The sequence below is a fragment of the Pan paniscus genome, chromosome 19, assembly GCF_029289425.2.
Source record: "Pan paniscus chromosome 19, NHGRI_mPanPan1-v2.0_pri, whole genome shotgun sequence".
NCBI lineage: Eukaryota > Metazoa > Chordata > Mammalia > Primates > Hominidae > Pan > Pan paniscus.
The window spans coordinates 56,074,961-56,091,811 of record NC_073268.2 but is presented as its reverse complement, the minus strand read 5'-3'; the positions used below and the strand labels follow the sequence as shown (position 1 = coordinate 56,091,811).

At 41.2% G+C, this 16,851-nt stretch overlaps 1 long non-coding RNA gene across 1 annotated transcript; it reads left to right on the top strand.

Annotated features, from left to right (window-relative positions):
- The first annotated feature begins 851 nt into the window (after positions 1–851).
- Positions 852–16,740, top strand: LOC106634484 (uncharacterized). Its single transcript, XR_001337857.5, has 4 exons — positions 852–1,097; positions 2,861–3,013; positions 5,226–5,317; positions 13,941–16,740. It is a non-coding gene; the product is annotated as an uncharacterized LOC106634484 (long non-coding RNA).
- The last annotated feature ends 111 nt before the right edge of the window (positions 16,741–16,851 follow it).

Sequence of the window (16,851 nt, the reverse complement as noted above, 5' to 3'; positions counted from 1 at the left end):
AGACTGATGAGGTTAAGTAAAAATCCTGTTGTTTGAATTTGAATTGGGAGTATCGGTTTGAACTGTAGCTCTATTTGGGAGAGGTCTAGACACATCACTATTCAACAGTGATGAGTAGCCCTTGCACCTAGATTGTGGTTTGTAAATACCATCTCCCACCAAAAGGAACCAGGGCCTCCGAAGAAATCATTAAATCTAGGTATGGGGAAAGAAGTGTGCCAGTTGAACCTGGTATACCTTATCATTTCAGAAAACAAAGAAGTATTGACAACTAGGGTGATGTTAAAGGCCTCAGGAATCAACCTAAAAAGGCTTCCACAGGTCAAAGACGGAACAATTTGAGTATCAATAGGAATAATAACTACAAGGATTTGAAACACACGTCACATGAATTTGTTATATAACAACACTTAAGAAGCAAGCAAATAAACAACTAAATAAATAAAACCTCATTGGTCAGTTTGAGTATCCTAGGGAACAAATTATTAATTTGAAAGATGTTAAATAAAGGAATAAAGCAAGCATTTATTATTGCCAGTGTGTGGGTGCGCACCCAAGGCAGCGCGCGACACATTCCGCTGCCGATCTCCCCCTTGGGGTGGGAAGATCTTACAAACTGCATGTCTCTCCCACTTAAATTCGTAGTCAGCCTTAAATAAACCCGGCCGCCTTCACCACAACACCGCCACCGAGACCGGTAGGGCCTGCCTCAGCATCCGCCACGCCTTCTCGTACCCCGGCAGGGTGCGTGCGCGCTCTCGGGTATAGGGGTCTTCAGCCGAGCGCGCGTGGAGCAGGGCCACGGCGCCTGCGCAGCGGAGGCTGTGGACCACATTTCCCAAGAACACTGCGTTCCTGGGCCCGCCCAGTGTCCCAGAGTCCCTTTCGAGACGGAAGCTGGGCTCCTCCCTGCGTCTCTTTCTGGGCCGTGGAGCTGTCCGCTCTGAAACCTGAGGAAGTCGTAGTTCGGGGAGGGGTAGCTCTTGCACCTAGGCCGTTAGGAACGAGTTTTAGGTTCGAATCCCATCTTACGGAAGGTGGTATTGGTCCCTTGGGTGTCCCACCCGTCTCAGCCAAACTGCGGGCCATTTCCCGGGGTGAGCAAGGGGAGTTACCGCGCCAGTGGGTGGACTCGCCGCCTCTCGGAGTCGGGAGGAAGTCGAGCTGGGGTGCAGTTACGAATCTCAGTTAATAATGAATAGGGTGGCCAATGGTGGGCCAGGCACAGTGGCTCACGTCTGTAATCCCAGCACTTTGGGAGGCCGAGGCGGGCGGATCACGAGGTTAGGAGATAAGAGACCAGCCTGGCTAATATGGTGAAACCTCGTCTTTACTAAAAATAAAAAAATTAGCTGGGCATGATGGCGGGCGCCTGTAGTCCCGGCTTCTCGGGAGGCTGTGGCAGGATAATCGCTTGAACCGAGGAGGCAGAGGTTGCAGTGAGCCGACATCGCGCCACTGCACTCCAGCATGGCGACAAAGCGAGACTACGTCTCAAACAAACAAACAAACAAAAACAAAAAGAAAAGGAAAAAAAAGGGTGGCCAATATAGTGAAACCCCCTCTCTACTAAAAATACAACAATTAGCTGGGCGTGGTGGCGCGCGCCTGTAGTCCCAGCTACTCGGGAGGCTGAGGCAGAAGAATCGCTTGAAGCCGGGAGGCAAAGGTTGCAGAGACCCGAGATTGCGCTACTGCACTCCAGCCTGGGTGACAGAGCGAGGTTCCGTCTCGAAAAAAAAAAACAACGAAAAGGGGACTCACTTCGGAGAAGCTGCCCTCTCTGCAAACTTATCTGAGTAAGGGACTGAAGACTGAAGTTAGGGAGAGGAAAGGGATACACGTCTGTTAGTGCGAGTTGCGTGTCTCGTTAGTGCGAATTGGAACCCAAGTTTCCTTTGGGAAGACTTTGGCGAAAGAGTACAGGAACACCAGCCACTCCAGAAAGAGAGACCGCTCCTCTTGAACCCGCCCACTTAACTCCTCCCGCAGGCTCTACGTTCGAATGCCTCCACCCTGATTTTATAAGGTTATAGGCGCACAATCAAGGAAATGTCGACAGAGGGCGTCCTTGCTCTAAGCAGCATTGTCCACCTGCTTCCTGAGCCGGGTTGAATGATTATTCTCTGAACCTGGACTTCTGGCGTTGTGCCTCTATACTCCATTTCCCTGCTTCAAAGCTCTCCTAATTGACTTTATTTTCTGACACTCCCCCACTTTACCCCCCAGGAGTGTTGCTTCTTTTATTTCTTTGCCTGGATGGTTGTATGGCTTAGTAAATAGACCTAGACCCCACCCCATGGTGTAGAAGCAGTTGGTGAACTTCTATAAAGGGCCAGATAGTACACATTTTAGGCTTTGCGATCTCATGGTTGAAAGTTCTGCTGTTGTAGCACAAAATCAGCCTTGGACAGTAAGCAAATAGGTGTGGCTGTGTTCCAAAAAAAACTTCACTGAAATTTGAATTTCACTGTAATTTTCACGTGTCACGAAATATTTTTTTTAACCATTTAAAAATGTAAAAATGTGTGTGTGTGCGCGTGCTAGCTTGGGCCGCCAGCTAGCAGTAGTTTGCCAATTCTTGGTAGAGAAAGAGAGCAGTCTCCACCTAGGTCTGGGAATTCAGGGAGAGAGGTGCTGGCCAAAATAACAGTTCATGGCCTGCTTTTCTAGATCTGGGAGTGAGTAGGAATACTACTAGACTCTCATTTGACCTCTCCTTTGGGAATCGCAGGGTATATAGTGCCCACTGATTGGTGGGAATTTTGTCAAGGTGGGTCTGATAATCTGGCTTCTTTCCCTTCCCAGCTCTTTATAGTCTTTCTTTCTTTTTTATCGTTCTCTCCCTCTCTCTTTCTAGAGATGTGGTCTTGCTATGTTGCCCGGGCTGAGTGCAGTGACTATTCACAGGCCGGATCTAGTGCACTGCAGTCTTGAACTCCTGGCTTACAGTCCTGCTGGTTCTGAGAGGCAGGGGAAGAAACGGCCACCATGCTTTGCAGCTAGGTCTCAGGTAGGTTTGGGCCATCTCTCTTCTCTGGTTTCTAGGCACATCTCAACTCAGGATGCACCTTTCCAGGGAGAGGTGCATCCTGAGTTGAGATAAGTATTCATCCTGGTTGCAAGATGAATACTTTTCATTCTTCCACTACACAATCATTTTAAAGTTAAGTTTCATCTATGATGGATATTCTGGGTCCTAGAAGAGAGGTGGTACCTGGGTCAGTCCCTTTCCAGTCTGCAGTCTAACACATACAGATTAAATTAATGTGAAAATATAAAAATGCTTTGTAATTACAAAGCACTCTGCAAATACAAATGTTGCAGTAAAGAAAAAAAGTATGGTTGACATCTTTCTTTATTCTAGAAAGTGCAAATCTATCTTTTTTGAATACTTAGCACTTCTCTGAACTACTGTATCTTGCCAGCACTTTGCACAGTGCATATCAGAATACCACATTCAGTTAATATTTATTGAGTGCCTACTTGCCTATTATGCATCTCTTAGTGCCTTTCTGGTTTTTATTTTTATTTTTATTTTTTTGAGACGGAGTCTCACTGTGTCACCCCAGGCTGGAGTGCGGTGGCGTGATCTCAGCTCACTGCAACCTCCTCCTCCCGGGTTCAAGTGATTCTCCTGCCTCAGCCTCCTGAGTAGCTGGGACTACAGGTGCGTTCCACTGTGCCCGGCTAATTTTTGTATTTTTAGTAGAGATGGGTTTCGCCATTTTGGCCAGGCTGGTCTTGAACTTCTGACTTCAGGTGATCCACCCGCCTTGGCCTTCAAAAGTGCTGGGATTACAGGCATGAGTCACCACACCCGCCCCCTTTCTGGTTCTTAAGTGAATCTTTTCCATTACTGCTTTCTTTTGGTTCGAGAAAGGGCAGGACCAGAAATTGGCCTTCTCAGCATCCTTGATCACCTCTATTTTAGTGGTATTAGAGTCTCCTTAGCAGGTGGGACTTCCCAGGACCCTAGGGTAAGGTATTATAGAGTTGGCTCTTGTCCCTTGGTATGCAAATGTTGTGCTTTTTTTTTTTTTTTTTTTTTTTTTTTTTTTGAGACGGAGTCTTGCTCTGTTGCCAGGATGGAGTGCAGTGGCATGATCTTGGCTCACTGCAACCTCCGCCTCCTGAGTTCAAGCAATTCCCCTGCCTCGGCCTTCCGAGTAGCTAGCACTACAGGCACGTGTGCCACCATGTCCGGCTAATTTTTTGTATTTTAGTAGAGACGGGGTTTCACCATGTTGGCCAGGATGGTCTCGATCTCCTGACCTCGTGATCCGCCCACCTCGGCCTTCCAAAGTGCTGGGATTACAAGCGTGAGCCATGGTGCCTGGCCATGTTCTGCATTTCACCCAACCACAGATTGGAAATATTGAGCAGAAAAACCTCAAAATAATGCAATAAAAAATGTAAAACTATCTACATGGTATTTACATTGTATTAGGTATTATAAGTAATCTAGAGATGATTTAAAGTATTTGGGAGAATGTACATCAGTTATATGCAAATACTATGCCATTTTTATATCAGCTACTTGAGCATCCAAGGATTTTGGTATCCATGGGAGTCCTAGAACCAATCCTGGAACCAATACTGAGGGATGACTCTAATGTAAAATATAGTGCTCAGCATGAATATTCCAGGTATAGTTTAAAATCAGTTTACAGTGGAGATCATTACTTTTCAACTTCTGGATGCAGATCTTATTTTGATATGGCCCAAAATTGTTCTTCAAGAAAAAACCTCTACTCTTGTAGGCATGAAACAGCCAACTTTCTTGTAAGACCAATAGACTAAGATGATTATTGGTGAATAAGAGAGTGGCTCCTAGCTCCCCTGTCAAAGTTATAATGAATTTAGAAAGAAGAGGTTTGGGGATGAAAACAATTTAGTTTTAGGTTAAACCACATAAAGTACTTATGAGATAGTTTTGGGTGATCACTGACTATATGGCTTTGAAACTTGGGATAGATCTGAGTGAAAAATTGGTAGGAGGAGGTGCATCCTGAATTGAGATGTTCTCATTTAAACATTTGAATTTAAGAAACTGTATGGGAGGGGGACCTCTTTTGGCTTTGGAGCCTCCCACCACCCCCGTCTCTGTACAAGGGAGGTGCTTATTTCTTCCTTCTCCCTTCTTTCTTTCCTCTTCTTGCCTAGTAAACTATCTGCCCCTTAAAACCACTCCACATATGTCCATGTTGTTTTATCTAAACCAGCATGAGGACCAAGAACCCTGGTGTTCCTCCCCTCATCGGAGCCGTATCATTTTGGTGCATTGGCCGGGAAAGGAAATTCAATCATGAGACTGGTGAGTATGGAGCGGATTTCAACTTTAAATCTGTTCTTTAGTCTCAAGGCTCTCTTCCAGCTACCCTGTCGCCAAAACTTTCTTTCTATCTGTGGTCTCTCTGTGTGTCTAATGTGCAGGATTCTGTCTGTTAGAAAAGATCGTGAATCACGGCAGGCAGTAACTCAATAAGTGTCTCTCTCTCTACGTTTTCTCTGGCAAGCACATGGTATTTCTAAGCCACCTAGTAGAAATCAGGCTGTAGGCCTCTTCTAAGAATGGGAAGTTTCTGCTTTTAACAGTTAGGAGTAGGATGTCTTCCACGGCCAAATTTTAGTCTCAATATTGTCCCACTGGCAGGAAAACGGCCATTCAGTTCCTATGTTCCTTTAAGCCATCTATTCTGGCTCCTACTAAGACGGTGCTTAATTAGTAAGGGGATTTTAAGTTCAGAAGTTAACCGGAACCATTCTTCTATGGGTAAATGCTTTAGCATGGGCTATAATGGCAGGATATAGAGTTCAATCTATCACATCCCCTCCCTTAAAGGGTCTCTTCCCAATTACATGGTTTTTCTTCAAATCCATTTTTTGGGAGGCACACAGGCCACCCAAGTCTAGGAGGTCAAAGGTAAATAAAAGGCAGATAACTGATTGCTTGGGAACAGCGTGACTATGGCCCCAAACTCAGATCCTCTGGTGCCATGGCTTGGAGGGTCACACCTGCAGTCATGGGTGGAACATTCAAATGAGTGCTGGGAATCCAGGAACAAAGGAGAGAAAATAGTTGGGGGATGCCTCCTACTGCTTTCTTCTCCATCCTGGATTTCATACCAAAAGGAAGGAGACTAAAAGGACGCTTTTATTCTCACTTCTCTTTCTAGATGGGTAACAGACCGTCTTCAACATGCACTCCTCTTGAGTGTATTTTGAAGCACTGGGACTCTTTTGACCTTGAAACTGTGAAGAAAAAGTGGATTATTTTCTTTTGCAGTCATATCAGGCAGGCCCAGGGAAAACAGTTCCCCAAAATTAAAAAAGTAACTTTCAGGGAAGTCATCTGAGGGTCCCCCTTATTTGGGGCCCCTTCAAGTTCCCTTCTCATTGCAGGACCTTTGGCAAGTAAAGGGAGACTTAGGCTGGTTTTCTGATGACCTTAATAAGTATATAGAAGCTTTCCAAAATTTAACTCAGGTATTTAACCTCTCATGAAGGGATGTTATGTTGCTGCTAAGTCAAACCCTTACTGTAGGTAAAATAAGCAGCTCTGCAAGCAGGAGAAAATTTTGGAGATAAGTAATGTCTCCTATAGAGGCCAAAAGGGAAAAGAAAAAAATAGGGAAGGCAAAGGGAAAACACCATTCCCAATAGGAAAAGAGGCAATACCTCCTGACAACCCTAACTGGAACTCCTTTCTGTGGTGTTTTTCCTTGTCTTGCAGTTTAAAATGGCTTCTCTTTTATAATGTTCTTCCAACATGGAAAAGGTTAATTTTCCAAACCTTAAAATGTTTGGCATAGAGTTGAGCTAGGGGGAAGGAAACCCAGCCCAGAAGCCTGATATGCTGGCAAAAGGGTAAAAATTTCTTACCAGTCAGGCTTTTGGCTTCTCTCTTCCTGTGGAAACCGGCAAAAGGGATAATAAAGATCGTTGTTTATGTTTTCTTTAAATTTATAGTTAATGAAAAAGGATTTGTGAGGTTGGTCTTAAGCTGTAAACAATCTGCTCTTCTTTGTATGTCTTTCTGTATGGTTCTGTTAAAGAAAAGGTATCTTAGGTCAGGATGCAGGCCCAGAACCCCATAAGCCTGCTGTTCAAACCAGCCCAGCAAAGTATCCAGTGGCAAACTTGGCTACAGGCCTCCATCTTGTTTCATGTCATGGAAACATAATCTGTAACCGTGTGGCAATACTTTGTTTTTGTCTCCGCCATTTTACAATGGTGGCTGTCTTCTTGTGCGAAATCAGATAAGCCAGTTTGTCAGTCTGGGCTGCGTCAGCTGATCCACCAAGGGCAGGGTTTACAAAACATCTTAAGCACTGATCATAACAGCTGTTTAGTGAGGGTCAAAATCTTGTAGCCTCCAATTGCATGGCTCTTGGGCCATGGTTTCTAATCCTGTAGCTAGTTTCTTGGTCTGGTCCCCAAGCAAAAGGGAAGTATATCTTGAGAAGCAGCTCCTATCTTCTTTGTTTTAGACTATAAACTGTAAACCAAGCTCCTCCCAAAGTTGGTTCAGCCTGTGCCCGGGGATGGGCAAGGACAGTTTGGGGGCTGGAAACAAAATGGAGTTGTTTGGGTGAGATCTCTTCCACTGTCTCAGTCACAATTTTGCAGTGACAGTTTCAAAAGCTGCCTGTCCGGGTGGATCACGAGGTCAGGAGTTCAAGACCAGCCTAATCAACATGACGAAACCCTGTCTCTACTAAAAAAACAAAAATTAGCCAGGCGTGGTGGCATGCACCTGTAGTCCTGGCTACTCGGGAAGCTGAGGCAGAGGAATTGCTTGAACCCAGGAGGCAGAGGTTGCAGTGAGCCAAGATCATGCCACTGCACTCTAGCCTGGGTGACAGAGCGAGACTCTGTCTCAGGAAAAAAAAAAAAAAAAAAAAAAACTGCCTGTCACTCCTTTAAAAATACCTTTTACACTCCTGGTTAAGTCATAACCTAATTAAAGCTCTTTAGTTTTACCTGTGAGGTTACTTATTGTAAAGTTCAAAAGCCAAAAATCTTAACTGCTTGGCATGGCTAAGTTCAAGTGACAAAGGATTTAAAAGAATTTTCTTAAAGAGTGCTCAGCTTAATTAAAAGTGGAAAATCAAGTTATAGGTATATTAAAAGGCCTTTATGTTTTTTCTTGAATCTTGTTTTTCTGGAAAAAGGCTCATCTCAGCCGACTGAATTATTTTTCTCCATTTTTTGTCTTACTACTCTTAATGCATGTATAAAAGGCCCTAAGATAACTTCTGGTAGCATGGGACTCCTCAGGAAACACAGAGGAGGCGCCACAGACCCCGTTTTGGGAAAAAACCCTCTGTTTTCCTCATGAAACCCCAGGAATTAAAAGCAAATAGTTCCCTCTCAAAATCAAAGGCTCTGTTCTGTTTTGCACTGTGTTATCTGATGGTTTTGAGTTTTGGGGGTATCAGAAATTACTTCGCATTTTTACAAGAAAGCTTTGGTGTGTAATAATCAAGTACAAAATACACTGTAAGGGATGGCTAATAGTAGTTATAAATCAGGGATGCTCTTGGCCACCTGGAAGATAAGGAAACATCCTCACCCTGCACTGGGAGATGAGACTCCCATCAGGGATGGGCTAATTACAAAATAAGCCAATTGGCTTTGGGCTGCCTTGCAATGCAATGCATGGTAGAAGCACTACACCATCCTCTCCCATAGTATCTATATGGTCTTTTCATAAATTAAGCATTAAAATAAAAGCATAGCAAGGAGGTCTTAAGACACTAATCTGCCCCTTAGTAAAAGGGTTATAAAAGGTTTGTAAAGATTTCACCTTGGCCGGGTGCGGTGGCTCACACCTGTAACCCCAGCACTTTGGGAGGCCGAGGCGGGCAGATCACCTGAGGTCGGGAGTTCGAGACCAGGCTGACAAACATGGAGAAGCCCTGTTTCTACTAAAAATACAAAATTAGCCAGGGATGGTGGCACATGCCTGTAATCCCAGCTACTTGGGAGGCTGAGGCAGGAGAATCGCTTGAACCTGGGAGGCGGAGGTTGCAGTGAGCTGAGATCATGCCCTTGCACTCTAGCCTGTGCAACAAGAATGAAACTCCATCTCAAAAAAAAAAAAAAAAAAAAAAAAAATGATTTCACCTCATGGTCAAATTGGTTAGGATTTGATGGAATAATCTATAAGGTTTCATGTAAACGAATTGGGGTTAACATTAATAAACTAATGCAAGGGTAAAATTTTGCTTTGAACAAGATTTTCATTTCATAATAAAGGCTAATGAAAGGATTTTGCCTTTTGAGTCATCATTTTGGCAAAATAATTTATGGCAATCTGGAAATTGTCCTTCCTGATACCTAGCTTTTTGAATGGTTCAGAGGGCCCCTGAAACATTCAGAAAAGAGGTAAACAGGATTATTTGACATGTTTAGTCACATGAGATTGCCAAAATGATGTCCAATCTTATTTAAGTTATAGTTTGGTGAATAATACTAATATATGTTTCAGAATTGTATGGGATTTCTAAGATTCTAATGTCTAAGTATATGCTATCAATCATAATTAAGGGTAAAGTTATTGTAAACCACGAAGATAAATAAACTTCTTTGTCAGTCATGTTTTTAACTATCCTGAAAAATTTGTCATTCACAGACAATTGTTGTCCTGCTTTGTTCCTTTTCAAAAAATGGTTTATAATCAAGCTCTATTAAGGAGTTTAACAGGTGTTCTCAAATGCAGGTTTTTAATAGCTTTAAAGATTGTAACATTGGGATAGAGAATGTATGGGACTCATAAAGAACTAATATGTTCATAAATATCAAGCAAAACAAGAGTTAAGTAAATGGACTGCACTGAGAAAGTTAAAGCAGACTTTTTAACTTTGCTTGGAATATTGCTGATCCTTGTTTTGTTTTTCAGAGTCAAGAAAAGTTTTAAACTATTTATGGCCTTTAATAATTGAGTAAGGTATACTCCTGTGAACAAAATTTGGAGCATATTTATTTGTCTCTGCCTGGTTCCTCTAGAATTTGGAGACTAGCTGTACTCTTAACTTACGGCAATATAGCTCTTTGCATCAGTGCAATAAGAATCCATTTTTCTTTGTCAACAGGACATATTGGAAAAACTGGTTATTTTAACCAAGGCTTGAGGGTGTGTTTCCTTTTAAGGAATCAAGCTTGACATGCAGAGCAAATAAAAGCCCCTTGGGGAGAACTGGCCTCATACCTTGTCTGCACAGTCCCCGCACAAGATTCCTAACCTGTGGTCAGTAAAGAGTGTCACTTTCTAACAGGTCTGGGAGCTCCGAGTTTATCTTGGGGCCTCAAGAGGAGAGGATCACCCAACTCACAGGTATTTGAGGATACAAACCCATGGCTGGGCTTGGCTTTAAAAGGTCTTATCTGAGATTCCTTGTAGAACAGTTTCATCGAAGCCAATCCAAAAGGCCTGTGTAGAAATAACCTTTCTTGCTGCACTTTATGCAAACAATCAGGCCATGTATAGGACTAAAGTTTATTCTACGGACAACACACACGGGCCTATCATAATTTGTTTTTATCAAAAATGAGGACTGGAGAGAAAAACTGTGCTCCAAAGCTTATCATACATTTCTCCAAAACTTACCATACATTTCTCATTAAATCCTAGTCTCATCAATTGTTTTTAAGCTTTTTGCCTACATATTATACTAACCCTGCTTATTCCTGTGAATCAAGTGGTAATCCCCTACAGTTTGGAAGAAATAAAAAGGGATGGGTAATGTAAAAATCTGAATCAATATGCTAGTTCTGGGCAGTTATCCTGCAAATTCTGCCAGTTAATGAAAGTGAGTATGATGCCCATTAACTCAGGTTTTTTTTTTTGTTTGGGAAAATAAAACCAAGGCTTCATAGACCACCAAAGGAAAATTCTGTATCTTGGCAAGTAAAATTTTACATGGAAATTATCTACTACATCACACTTGTGGAAGTTGCTATACTCACTCTGCTATTTGCAAGAGGGTTATACATGGTAGCACCTTCTAACTGAAATATTGGACAGAGTTTCCACTGCTATTGTATTTTGCTTAATTATTATCCTTATAGCAGGGATAATAGTTACTGACAAAAAGGAAGCATGAAAGTTTTACTATCACTGAGTCTGCTAGCACTTTTTATTGGGTTTAGTAATGATTAACACCTCTAGTAGAGGAAAATCTACAGGTACTTAAGAATGAAATCAAAATTATTAACAGGCTCAGGGAAAATGCTGGCTTCAGCCCTGGATGGCTACAGTCCCTCTTTAATGAATTCCAATCTTCTTTATGGAATTGGTCAGCCCCTTTATCAAGCCCTCTCTTGCTTATATGTCTTGTATTGATATTTGGACCCTGTATACTCAGTACTATAACTTGAACTGTTTCTTCTCGCCTCAAAGCAGTCAAACTCCAAATGGTGCTGCAAACTGAACCACATATGGACACGCCATTCTCCCGAGGACCCTAAGTTGACCCTAGGAGGAGCCCTCACTGCTGTTCCCCATTTGATGCCCCTTTTCAGCAGGAAGTAGCCAGAAAGAGTCGTCACCCAAAACCCCCTAACAGCAGTTAGTGTGATATCACCACAGGGAGGAATGTGGTAGGAGTTAATAAGAAATTATTTTAGGCAGAGAGGCAAAGGGGTCCTTGGGAAGTTTTAGTTTTTTAAAGCATCTCCAGAAAAGTTTCTTGTAAAGCCCCGACTCTTACAGTCAGGCCATCAACCTTTGATATGCAAATGCAGGCCATTAGAAACTGGGTCCACCCAACATGTCAATTCCCACAGCCTTCTTGCCCTTGCCCCACATGTTCCTGGCAACATGGCCACCCCCACCTATCCTCACGTGTGTAGAACATCATGGCGCCCCATATTTGCATATGGGTGGGAGGGCCAGCTCTTTCTCTGGCTATTTGAAGACATGCCTAGTCAAACCAATCCCCTGAGCCCTATGCAAATCAAACACTGCCTTCTCCAGCCTCTGTATATATACCTAGCTGGTATCCGTGGCAGGTGGGGACCTTCTCTTTCGGCTTTGGAGCCCCCTCTCCTGTCTCTGTACAGGTGAGCTGCTTCTTTCTTCCTTCTCCCTTCCTTCTAGCCCCTTCTTGCCTATTAAACTCTCTGCTCCTTAAAACAAAAAACAAAACAAACAACAAAAAAGAAATTCTATGGGAAAGAAGACAAAAACAGATTTAAAAAACTTTCAGTGCTCTAATCTCATAAAAATACATAATTCTATAAAATTGTAGGTACATACTCTTTGTACTCAGAATTTCCATTTAACATTATTTTACAAGAAGAACTCAACTAAGTGCTGGAGCTATGCGGTTCCAATCCTTATTCTGTCATTATATGACATATGACCTCAAGCATGACATTTCAGCATCATGGGCTTCACTTTCCCCATTCATACACAGTGCAGTGCTCGATGCTGTTTACACACTTACGCATTTGTACATATCACTGTAGTGCACATGCTTGCCATTTTTAATGGTTATAGTGTTCTAAGGGGCTAATAATTGTGAAAGATAGAGCCATGGGGAGAACAGAAACAGAGGAGTAAGAATACATTTTCGGGCACATGCAAGTGAACTGACACCAGAAGACAAAGAATGAAACATAACAGCCTTAAAGTTTTAGAGACCAAATAAAGGTTTAGTAAGAAAAACTAGTACTTAGATTTGCATGAAACAGATCCTTAGGATTAATATTTAGATCTTACCAGAAATCTGCCTTAAGAGATGTGATGGGAAAGGAGGGCTATTAGCTTATAAACACCATAAGTTATAAAGACATATAATAGTTAAAACACAACGTATTAGGTATACATCTAGTTGCTTTCTTAATTGCCCTCTACTTAACCCACTTGGCAGATTAACTGACAAGTTCTATTCCCTTGTAAATTTCCTGATGGCATTGTCACAGGCCTTTTGCAGCTAATTTGCTGCTTTCTAGCGTATATAACATGGAAGTGTTCTCTCCAATTTAGGTGCATGCTTAACAAGATTTAGTTGTTTGCACCCGAAAGTTTATCCCAGTTATGTAATTATATCCCTCATTACACAGATTATTAGGTAACTGATGGCATGAGTGAAGAGTTGTCTTTATGAAAACCAACTTGAATGGTTGGAAAGAATTGCCAGTGACACTCCGGGAGCAGTGATAATCCCTAGTGCCCAGATCTTGGTTTCTAAATAGCTACCTATTAAAAGGAGCCAGGGATTCTTGGAAAAAGGTTTCATTCCAGGCCTGGGGCATTGAAAATGCAAGGTCAACTTGAGATATCTTGTGTTAGAAGGCAATCAAGTGTCCAAAGACTAGAGAGTGAATGTCAAAAGGACATAAGAGATACTTGAAGGGCTCCACCTGGCCAAATTTGGGACAATCTGAACATCAGAAACAATGATCATAAATGACTTAACACATTGAATCATGTGTTATCACTGCAGATGAAAGCATCAAACTCTTTACTGGTAATTAAACTCCTACACTGGTAATTAAGGTAAAATAATTGCTGACTGTGCCTCTAGTGCATTCCTAGTTGATGAGGGAACGTTATACAAGAATGCCACTCAACAAGTGTAGAGTGATAGAATTAGAAAATTGTCATTTTGCAAACATTGATGAGACAATGGATTCAGGCAACGATCACCATTGGTTACTTTTTACCAGGTAAAAAGTTGTTGGCAATCAAAATATCCATGTGCTGCCAGTGTCAGTCCACAGATTAATTGCAATAGGAAAAACTACCTTTATATTGGGAAGATCTGGTGACCTCAAATGAGTGATCCATTGATAATGAGTCAACCTGATATTAATGAGACTTTTGATATGATGCACTATGAAATACATCTGTGAGGTGTTATCATTAAAAATGTTTAAACAACCCAATCAAGCCTTTTGCCCTAACTTCTAATTTATGCAAACTACAGGGGGTACCGGAACAACCCACATGTAAATAATCAGTTGAATCCTGAACATGAGACATTTTTCAAGACAACTGACCTGCTCTCTTAAAGAGGAAAAACTGTCCGGGCGCGGTGGTTCACGCCTGTAATCCCAGTACTTTGGGAGGCTGAGGCGGGTGGATCACGAGGTCAGGAGATCGAGACAAGCCTGGCTAACACAGTGAAACCCCGTCTCTACTAAAAAAATACAAAGAAATTAGCCAGGCGTGGTGGCGGATGCCTGTAGTCCCAGCTACTCGGGAGGCTGAGGCAGGAGAATGGGGTGAACCTGGGAGGCGAAGCTTGCGGTAAGCCGAGATTGCGCCACTGCACTCTGGCCTGGGTGACAGAGTGAGACTCCGTCTCAAAAAAAAAAAAAAAAAGGAAAAACCAAAGTGGGGACTGTTCTAGATAGATGAAACAGATAATCAAATACTATGTGTGAAAACTGACTGGATCAACAGAGGAAATTTAAACACAGACTAGGTCTTCAGATATTAGGGAATTACTGTTTTTTTTTAAAGATATGTAAATGTATTGTGGTTATGTAAAAGACCATCCTTATTTTTGTAAGATGCATGCTTAAGTATTTAGAGATGAAATGTCATGTCTGTAAGTTACTTTCCAATGTTTGGTTAAAAAAAATACGGCAAAATGTTAGTTTTTAAATTTAGGTGGGTATACAGTTAATTTTATGATTTTTAAAACTTTCTGTATATTTGAAAACTCATAATAAAAAGTTCTGGAAAATAAGGCTATTTGCTAAAAACTGTTGAATAATTTGCGGGTCAGACAACTGTAAAAGTGGGAAAAATACACAAAGATCTAGGGTTCTCCACTATTACTAGTCTGTTATTTTATAAGGGCATCAATTGCCTCTGTTTATCAGTGGAAGACTTTATAAATGCATTATTTACATAAAACATACAAAGGCAGGAAATACAGAGTAATGCAAAGGAAGGCGCTATGGACTGTCACATGCCACATGCTCAACCAAGGGAAATAAGTGCTGTGTGAGGGATGAAGCAGCATCAAAAAAATAAGATTTTCAAACAACTGTTATTTTAAAAAACATAGCTATATAAGCACAGTTTGAGTATTCTGCAACCTGTACTTTGTGCAGGATGATACTATGAAATCAAGGTTAACTAATGTAAGGGAAATGGAAATCAAGTTTTTTAAAGAAAACACTCAATAATATAGCCTTTAGGATGCTAGCATCCTGGGTCTTTCCTTCAGTACCTGTTTGTAGGATGGTTTTATAAACAGTAATGTCCAAAGGAAGTTGCATGGTTAATACATGCTTAAATTGATATTTATAGTACCAGAATTGATACCAATTTCCCCTCATTTAGCTCAGGAAAACTTCCTGTACAAAGATGTCCCAGGAAACCTGATTCACGATTTTTAAGCAGTTCCCAAGTAAATGTTATTTGTTGAACATTTCTTTGATATATGCACAAAAATATTTTTAGTTATACCAATTTTCACTCCATGCCAGTCAATTCTACTTTATTACTGAAATCTAATTTATATAATTTATTCATTAATTCAACCATGTATTGACCATGCACTATTATGCAAGGGACTGGAGAAACAAGTATGAGCACAATGAAATCTCAGTTCTCAGAATATGACCTTATATTCTGGTAGTGGAATGCTGTAAATATGAAATACAATAGTATTTTTATCTATTTCTATTTGCATTTCTGCCAGTTTTCCTTTTGAGACCCACAAACCCAGTTATCATTGTTTAATGATTACTGCATCAATGCTTTTTCCAATTAAATTTTTTCCTGACATGTTAAGAGTAATCTCTGTTTTACTTGTATGTATGAAGGAGTGTCAGGCTTCCACTTATTCTTTAAAAATCAGTCATTTTGTTTTTAGTTTCTTCTAATAACCAGGCTGAATTCTTTTTTATTTAGCCACTCTCATTTCATAGGCAAAGCAAGTCCAATTACATTTCATGTTATAGCAATTATCTATATGTTTTCCTCACTCCATGAAAATTTCACCTTTTCCCCTGACCCACATTCTGCAGTGAACTCAAATCTATTTTCCATTATTTTTTTCTCACATTATTTATATAGCTACACTATTACTTCCACTTCCTTCTCTTGGGATATAGGTAGCATTTGGCAAACCATTTTAGCAGGTTGCTTACGCTCAACCCATGACAAAATATCACATCCTCACTTTCTCATCACTCTAGAAATCTTTCTGTTGTGTAAACCACCTGTGATTTTCAGCACTGTAACAAGCTTGAGAGGATCCAATTAGGAAGTTTGGGACCTGAGCATAGTAGACACTCAAGAAACGTGTTTCAGTGGAAGAAATGAACTTTCCATAGTAAAACAGTCACAGAGAAACCTAAAGTATAAATTTAGGAGTCAGGTGAAAAAAATGGGAACTGTATACTTTATACCTACTTTTTTCCTTCAGGATGACCTTGAATGTCAAAACCTAGTGAAATCAAGGCTAATGTGTATTGAAAATTCATTTAAGCTTGAGGCATTTAATTTTTGCCTGTTTAACTAAATCTCTACACATCTAATGTTATATACACATTAGTTTCTATCATAACATATCTTTCATTAAGCTTCTCTTTAATATTTCCATATCTGAGGGAAGGTGTAACCAGTGGTCACATAGAAATCTTTAAGATACTTCCAACAGTTTTTTTTTTCAAACCTACTGGCTCCATATGGCAGTTATGGCATAACAGGAGAAGGGGAAGTAAAACAGGGAAGGGAGTCCTTTATATATTTTAAGGCTTCAAAGCTGGGAATAAAAGGCCTGAAAGCAGCTTTCTCTTTTCTGTAATTTTAAGATCACTCTCTCGTGTGAAATCTCTATTTGATGGACACCTTCCTAAGTTACACTCATAAGGCCT